Here is an 8,577-nt window from a genome sequence, read left to right as displayed (position 1 = left end):
CAACATTCTTAAATAAAATGTTTCGATTCAGTCTTATCCAGCAACACAAAATCAAACTTATTACAAACATAATACAAAGAAATAAAATTAGTGTTTAGATAAACAAATAAATAAATAAATAATAGAAACAAATAAAACTTTAAATATGTTGTTTAATTAAATATTTTGACAAACATATTTTAAGTACAACTATTTTTTAAAACATGTATTTCAATAACAAAATATTTTTTAAAACATATTTCAAGTACAATTATTTAAAAAAAGTGCAACGAAAAAGAAAAATCAGATTAAATATAAAGATTTTAAATAAATATATCAATCTTTGAAAACTACTATTTGGAATCCCAAGTTATTGCGCGCAATTTCCGGAGAAATGCTATTCCAAGTTGGAGCCAACGACAATGCAATTTCTCAAGAAAGAGTGCACCAGTTTGGAATTCCAAGTTGTTGTGCGCAATTTCTCGAGATATGGCCTATTCCAAGTTGGAGCCCAATATAGCTACAGAGTACAGTTAGGTGAGCCGACAATGCAAAAACTATTCGTTATGCCTAACGATTTAAAAGCAGTGATTATTTGGTCAGTTTTAAAAGTTTTATTAATAATGTAGAAACTTAGCGAGGGATAATTGCTGTGCAGCAAATAAGGGCGATCTCCGTTTGAAACTCATAAAAGCTCAAGTTGTGTTAAATATTGCAATGCAACGTCCCTTGATTCATTTACGGATACTCCTAATTTTCTTTGTAACGAACCCGTGTGGTCATATTGGTTGGCTTATGGTCATTCTGTAGTCCTACAATGTAAGACATAGCACATGTTTTTGTCTTAGTGCCATCTCCACACACCCCGAACAAAAATATCGGGTGATGTGTCTTATGTTGTAGGATTAGGTCATTCCGTAGTCCTACATGTAAGACATAACACATGTTGATTTTGTTTACGCCCAAAACATAAATATCAGCGTCAGGTCTTACAGGTAGGACTAGGTCATTCCGCACCCAAGTCGTTTCAGACCCAGTAGAAATTGGTCGTTTCGTACCCAAGGTGCTGGCAGTTTCATTCCCAGTATTCTAGTCGTTGCGTACCAGAGGTGCTGGTCGTTTCCTAACCAAGGTGGTGTTCGTTTCATACCCATTAATTTACATGGTCAGATATATAGTATTGTCATATTTACTGCTCCCTTTCTAGGCTTAATCTTTTTCCTACCATAAAAATTGCACGAGCAAGCATATCCGGGCAAAAAAATTGACAAAATACAAATAATTACAGTAATTGTATTGTTTTCACTGTATAATATCATCTATACATGTGCTAAAAAGAGTTCTGTCTGCGTGGGTTCGAGTCTCAGATTCGGCTAATGTGGGTATGTGAGAAAGCTTGCCAGTAGCAGTCGGTGGTTCCTTCCGGGGATTTCCCGGGTTCTTCCTCCACCATTAATACTGGCCGCCATGTATAGCCTATCATGTGCTGAAAATGGCGTTAAACCCTACAACAACAACAACAACAACTGAAAAGAGTTAACAGGAATTCAAATTGCCAGTAAAAATAAAAATAAAATGTTGGCCAGGTTTAAATATCTTTTTTCTTTTGTTCAGATTAACAAACGTAATATTTCTTGGTCTTTTTTGACTAATGTGACTGAAAAAATTACAAATGTAAAGCAACTAGAAATTCTGCGATCTTTTAATAATGGGGCAGAATGCAAATAAAAAAAAAGTGTTGCTTGATTAATGTTTTGTTCTCCAAGGACCAGTACTGGTGTTAAGTTTTCTATTTTTGTCGCCTGCTTTTATAGGTGTTGAATGAGGTAAACTATACAGACTGACAAACCATTTTTTGTTGACTGCCGGCTGCATTAGCATAATTGTGCAATGTTTTGGACACTTTCAAAGATCACAGAAAACTAACAGGGGCCCTGAGTGGCCAAGTGGTCTAAAGCACTCTCCATTATGGATCACTGCCATCTCAACTCTGCGTGGGTTCAAGTCTAGGATTCAGCCAATGTGGGTATGTGAGAAAGCTTGCCAGTAGCTTCTTGTGGATCGGTGGTTCTTCCCGGGGTTTTTCTGGGTTCTTCCTCCACCATTAATACTGGCTGCCATGCATAGCCTATAATGTGCTGAAAAATGGTGTTAAACCCCACAATAACAACAACAAGAAACTAACAAGTTAGTGGCATAATTGAAATTCTCAACTATGTATAAATATTAATATTTTTTTCATGCAAGTGAAAATTTGTTTTATTTTGTTATCCTACTAAACATAATGCACATAAATAATTGTGCACAGAGAGAGAGGGAGAGGATAATTAACGTGGTACTGCATTTTACATATTTACTTGTGTTTTAAAATTGATTTATTTAATTATTTAAATAATTGAAGATATGTAACAGTATGCATATTTTGATTTTGCCAGTATTGAAACATTTATAATACAGCACCCCATGTAATATGGCATGTATTTTTTCCAGAATAGAACAGTAAAAATTACAATCTCATGATTGATTGAAGGAGATTCTCTGTAAGACGAAATATTTGCTCAGATAGGTTTCTTAAAGAACAAAAGACATTATTCTGAATTGTACATTCCAGAGTTATATTACATACATGAAGAAAACATAATATATGCATTTCTGTTTTCAGATTTAGTTAATTTGCCTTGTCAGTCAGTTGCTGGGCCATATATGCTGCTGCAACGTTTCATTAATTTTGAGGGGAAGATCAAGCCATTCTGGTACTCTTCCCACACCAAGAATTTTCTCATTTAAACAGTTTGAAATACGTATGAAAAATCATTTTTATATGATATTGGTGGTTATATTTGTTCTTTAGGTACGAAATGACTGTAGCATTGGGTATGAAAAACCATTGCTTTGGGTACAAAACAGCTCATTTGGGTATGAAACGTCTTGGGTACAGAATGACCAGACCGTTTATTTCAGTAATGGGTATCATGTTTTAGAATTTGATTCTACATACCTTTAAGTGGCGGGTATTCACTTAATTTGGATTCTTATTCATCCACATTCCTTTGGAAAATCATTATTTGGACACCCCGAAAAGTGCATACGGCAAAATCAATGTTGAAGTACATAGACATTTTTGGATGAAATGAATCTAAAGGTGTGCTACACATATTGATAAACAAAGTTGTACTAACCACTCAATGTGCTCTTTTCCTGACCCAAGTTTAGTACATGACAACCATTGTAAAAGACCACAGTGATCAATAATTTTTGTCTGGTGGTTTCTCAATGACAGTTAAGGTGCAGATCATTCAATAATCAGAATTGAATAGACTTTGGTTTTAAAAAATTGTGTTAAATTTCATGTGACTTTTACTATAGTATAATCCAACACTGTTATCATGGGCTCTCTATTATCACGGCAAATTATGTTTTCCGATTAATTTTATACATGCACTGTCTAGCAGTTTACAGATATAAAGCAGCAGCCAGTAAGGACACAAATATGTTATAGCACAATTTCCTCTAAAATGTCAACATTTTTGATGAGTTTACAATGAAAAACAATGAACATTGCTTTTTGTCGAGTGCTTGCAATCCTGTTGCTCATCACATACAAAACTCCTGTCAAAACTTACTGTACCTGCATTGGCCTTGATTGCAAAATTTACTTGGTGTATCGTCTTTTTGATGATTATAGGCCATATACCAATGCTGATGTACATGTCCTTGCAAGGTTAATCTTGGAATTTCATTCCATGGTAGCTAATATGGACCATAATTTAAAAAAATGTTGCTTATGATTTAGCTTATTGTACATAAACAAAAAAACAATAACAGTTCAAATTTCTTTAAATTAGTCATATTTCACTAGTAATAATAATATTAATAATAATTTTGTATATATTTATACATCTTTTCCCACATTTCATTAAAAATTCTTATAAAGTCAAATAATATTTATTAATTTGTAATGTTGTTATTCATGGATTTCAACTTTAATTACATTTGCGTATTTAATCATTGGATCCTGTCATTTTTGTTAATGGAAATATTTATCCAGTGCAGTCTTAACATTACTTGTTAAAAGTAAATTGCAATTTGTTTATTATAATATGTGCGTGCTACCATACCTAGATTAGGCAAATACAGCGATAATATAGAGTTGTTCCCCCATGGTACATTAATCTGTGTCAGGCATCATAAGCAGTTTTATTTACGAGCTTCAATTGACAAAGATTTTTTATCGGAATAGACGGGGAATTTTTTTTTAGTCTCTACCAATAACAACGTTAAGTATCGCGATAATACAGCGTTCCGGTCTAACATGGTCACCATATGTGCCTGGGCGAGTCCGTGTTTTCATGCAATAGATGTGATGTTGTTCGCTGTCTTTGATAAGCTCTGAATAATTTCATAAATTCAGGAGTTTATAATGATATCTGTTTCTCCTCATCATTCATCCATACATTCAGTTTGGTACAGCATTAGTCCTGCAGAGTAAAACATCGACCATGATATTTACGTTTTGGGGGTTGAGGTTTTACAGTCAAAATAGCAGCACTGTGTAGTGTGTTCTGATGCCAACAGACATCAGAACTAGAAGTCAGATTTTCAGGAATATCTCACACTTGGCAGCCCATATTGAAGCTTTTCTACAAATTGAAGTCTTAATGTTTTAGTAAGGTTTTACTTACTCTTATGTCTTTTTTCTAGCAAATTAAATTTCTCACACTAGCTAATGGATGTGTTTTTAAGCTCTATTAACCTGCATTTCAGTTAGCTGGAAAGCAATGGAAGCCAAGAATGACAAAATGGGTTAAAAAGGATGATAAGTATCATGAACCAAACGAAGTTGTTTAAAAACTTTCTTCAGCATTAATATATTTATTGTTTGTTTTGTTAAAGAAACATACTTCAACTTAATTTATAGAAAAGCATCAATATGGGCTGCCAGATGTGTGAGATATTCCTGAAAATTTTGATATTGGAACAAACTATGCTGTGCTGTTATTTAGGCAGTAAGACCACGGCCTGTGAAACATAAGTATCAAAGTTGATGTCTTGCATTGTAGGATTAGTACAGTGTCAGATTCATAGTGCAAGTATTGCTGGTTTGCATGGCTCAAAATTTGTGCTGGTAAATGGACAGGATATACAGTGAAGCTCGTGTATTGTTGGAACCCCATGCATTATGGTGGGGGACTTAATTCCCTTCTCTTTTGCTCCGTGATAACACTCATTGATGGAGCAATAAAATACAAACAAATCACCATCGTGCCTTGGCGCACATTTCGATGGCAACTCCACCATGGAGTGGCTGATTGACATTATTGATTGATGTTTGAACAGTCAATCAGTGAAGACCACTGATGGAAAGACTGAGATGACATGAGTGATTAACAATCAAATACCATTTCAGCAATCAGTGATGTTTATTTTGTTCCTATTGATGGACAATAAATGAAATTAATTTTATAAGTCTTGTTCATTTCGTACATTTAGAAAAAATACACGCTGACTTGATGAGAGGCCCACCTTGTTGAGCTTACTTGCTGTTAATGATAGACCATAATTTTTAGCTGTAAACTACAACGTGCTAAGTCAGATGGCTTTGTTTTAGAAATACACCTTTTCCACACTGAAATTGACATTGTTTTATGATGCTATTATTTTATTACAATTTTAACAATGGTCAGTTTTTTTAGACCAGGAGTCTGAAACTCAAACCACCCTGATGGCCGCATGAGGGTATTTTCGATGGCACAAAGGCCACACCACACCTACAGCTGTCGTGACACCAATCATTTTGAGGGCCACAGGATACAGCTTGGCAGGCTGTTTTGAGACCCCAGCTTTAGACCATCTGCTCTAGCTAATTCTTTATAAGGGATAGACCATTTAAGTTTTCCAAAAGGTTACATTACTTGAAATAATTTTATCTTGTGATGAATAAAAGAATTTAAAAAATGCCCCAATAAGAAAGAACAATAAATTAAATGACCAGTCTCATAGAGCTTCAAATTGCATTTAGAATTGAACTAAAGTTTATAGCTGTATACATATATATTCAACCTCATCACTGGGGTCATTACTTTTCAAGGACTGAACATGTGGTTCACATGTAGGTGTAAGTTCAGTGGGGTTTTTTTTTTTACAAACAGAAGTGGCTGTTGTCAGGAATTTAAATGTACATACCTCAGAGGATTACTTTTCATGTTTAAATGGTAGGATAAATTTACACTGTTCAAGAGAAGATCAACAAAGTCTCATCAAGTCTGTATAAATTTGTTCAGATTTCTTTGAATAATGTAAAAGCGTAAACTTGTTGCAAAAGGTGTCAATTAGCCTTTTGGTAATGAAGAAGTACAGTAGTATTAGTACAGTTTTAGGGGCGACCTTCTGGACCTGTTGCAAATTTCTTCTGTGACAAAACACAGTCTATTAGAGATAAGCTTGACCATACAACCTCAGTTGACTCATCATCACCATACAATTGTGATTCATTTGATACAGAATATCAGTGGCAACCTTTAACATCATTTGAACCTGTCTCAATTGATTTGGTACATATAATTGTGATGAAAAGCACCCCATACTCATGTGAACTCTGTCTGATTCTGACATCATTGCTGCCTAGGTGCTTGAATTCAATATTGCCATCCCCAGCTGATGTTATCAGTATTTCACACTCATCTGGGCAATCACCATCATTTTTTTCAAAACTGCCCATGTAGAGCCTCTGTTGAAGAAACCTATGCTTGATCATGATGATTTAGTGAACAACATTCCTGTTTTTAACCTCCTATTCATGTCAAAATCTTAGAAAAAGTTGTTCTGTTCCAACTTGTATCTCCTCTGAATTCAAATAGTCTTTTTAGTAATATACAGTCTGCATATCACCTTTGCCATAGTACTGAAACAGCCCTTCTGAGACTAGTTAATGACTCTCTGCTTTGGATAGTGGAAAGATTTCAGTCCTCACCTTCCTTAAACTGTCTATAGCATTTGACACAATAGACCATGATATATTACTTCACCATCTCCAGCATATATTTGGTATTCATGATACAGTTTTAATATAGTTCAGGTGCCACATAGCCAACAGAACACAAATTGTGTCCATAAATGGAAAACATTCCAGCCCAGTTGGTTTATGTTTTTGGGGTTCCACAAGGTTCTGTTCTTGTCCTCATTCTCTTCATTCTCTACTCTTCTAGTCTTGTGTCATAGATTGACATCTGGCGTCTCACCAATTTTATGCTGATGACACTCAAATATACAAATCTGGCTGCCCAACTGAAGTTGAGGTTACCATCCAAGGCGTCAAGAGGTGCATTTCTGATGTGAAGTCACTGTTGACATGTAATAAGCTGCACAACACAAAGACTAAATATCATGGACCACATCCAGTGTCACATCAATTGTAAACTGATGACTCTCAAATATACAAACCTAACTGCCCAACTGATATTGAGGATACCATCCCAGGTATAAAAAGGTGCATTTCCAATGTGAAGTCAATGTTAACATTTAACAAGCTGCATAGGAATAATGGTGAAACACTAAGAAAAGAAATATATTTAAAAAAAGAATCCGGAAATGATTCTCACTTACTAGTATTAAAGACAAAAAGCTCATTCCCCACTCCTCCAGGCATTATGGATTAAATGGAAAGACAAACGATGTACTCAACCCTACACTGAAGCCCTTTCAGAAGATTTCTCACTGGGACATTAGGACTACTGGTGTTGTGTGGGGTTTCACAAAGATAAAAAAAAATACAAACCTCTAAATTGACTGTGTATATCCATCATTACTCCATTTGATGAAAAAATGGTTAATCTTACTGGCTATTTACATGACTGCGACACTACAATGTCAGTTAGTGACATGTACTTTAGTCTGGTTTACTGCAATTTACAAATTACACCATATGCTGGACTTGTAAATTTCACAAAACTTTTAGCTAGCCAATTTTTTTAATTAAATCCCTTATTAGAACAATCTTTACTATTTATACAGTCATTGTTACAAAGGATTAAATGATGGTTAGTGGTGTTTATCTCGCTATATGGTTGTTCAACTGTAGTGTTATTTAATGTGCACTTTGTTTTCATACTACATGTATCTTGAGCTCTAGTGTTTACAAAGGATTAAGTTAAGGTCAGTGGTGTCAATCTGTTTTGATTTTTTGGCGATGCGGTCATTCATAGCAGTGTCAAAATACATATTTTGCCAAGACATCACAGTCGCTGGTCACGTTGAGCAGGTGGTCGCTCATAATAGAGCATTTATATCATAAAATCGATCTGTGCATTATGATTGTGGTCGGAAATGACAGTTGGTCGCTCATAACAGTTTTTACTGTACCAAAGAAATCTTCACATACACATATTTGTGAAACAGGCTTGGAATATGAGGAATGTTCCAGCTGCTGGAACTTCTTGCGATTTTTTTCCATATTGGCAACAAAATATACCATCTGATGATCCTTTTGGCGTAATATTTTTGGCTGTTAAAAATTTTATATACAGTATTGGGTTTGGAGTTGAGAAATTCAAAGGCACCCTGATAGGAAACCGCAAACATGGATATAAAATTGTACTGGAA

General features: G+C 34.8%; 1 protein-coding gene across 7 annotated transcripts in view; it reads left to right on the top strand.

Moving 5' to 3' along the window:
• Nucleotides 1-462: 462 nt before the first annotated feature.
• LOC149794110 (F-box/LRR-repeat protein 17-like) overlaps nucleotides 463-8,577 on the top strand; it is a 32,177-nt gene continuing 24,062 nt past the window's right edge. Inside the window, exons 1-3 of one of the 7 annotated variants that reach the window (XM_089968083.1) lie at nucleotides 519-577; nucleotides 5,673-5,881; nucleotides 7,185-7,455. The gene's annotated coding sequence lies outside the window, so the exon portion shown is untranslated. Of the gene's footprint in view, nucleotides 578-2,641; nucleotides 2,733-5,672; nucleotides 5,882-7,184; nucleotides 7,466-8,577 lie in introns of those variants that run through there. The other 6 variants (XM_089968082.1, XM_089968085.1, XM_089968084.1 and 3 more) reach the window with 6 other exon arrangements.

The sequence above is a fragment of the Sinohyriopsis cumingii genome, chromosome 8, assembly GCF_028554795.1.
Source record: "Sinohyriopsis cumingii isolate HCF-2022 chromosome 8, ASM2855479v2, whole genome shotgun sequence".
NCBI lineage: Eukaryota > Metazoa > Mollusca > Bivalvia > Unionida > Unionidae > Sinohyriopsis > Sinohyriopsis cumingii.
Note: the sequence above shows the minus strand (reverse complement) of the source record. Positions and strands in the feature narration are given on the sequence as shown.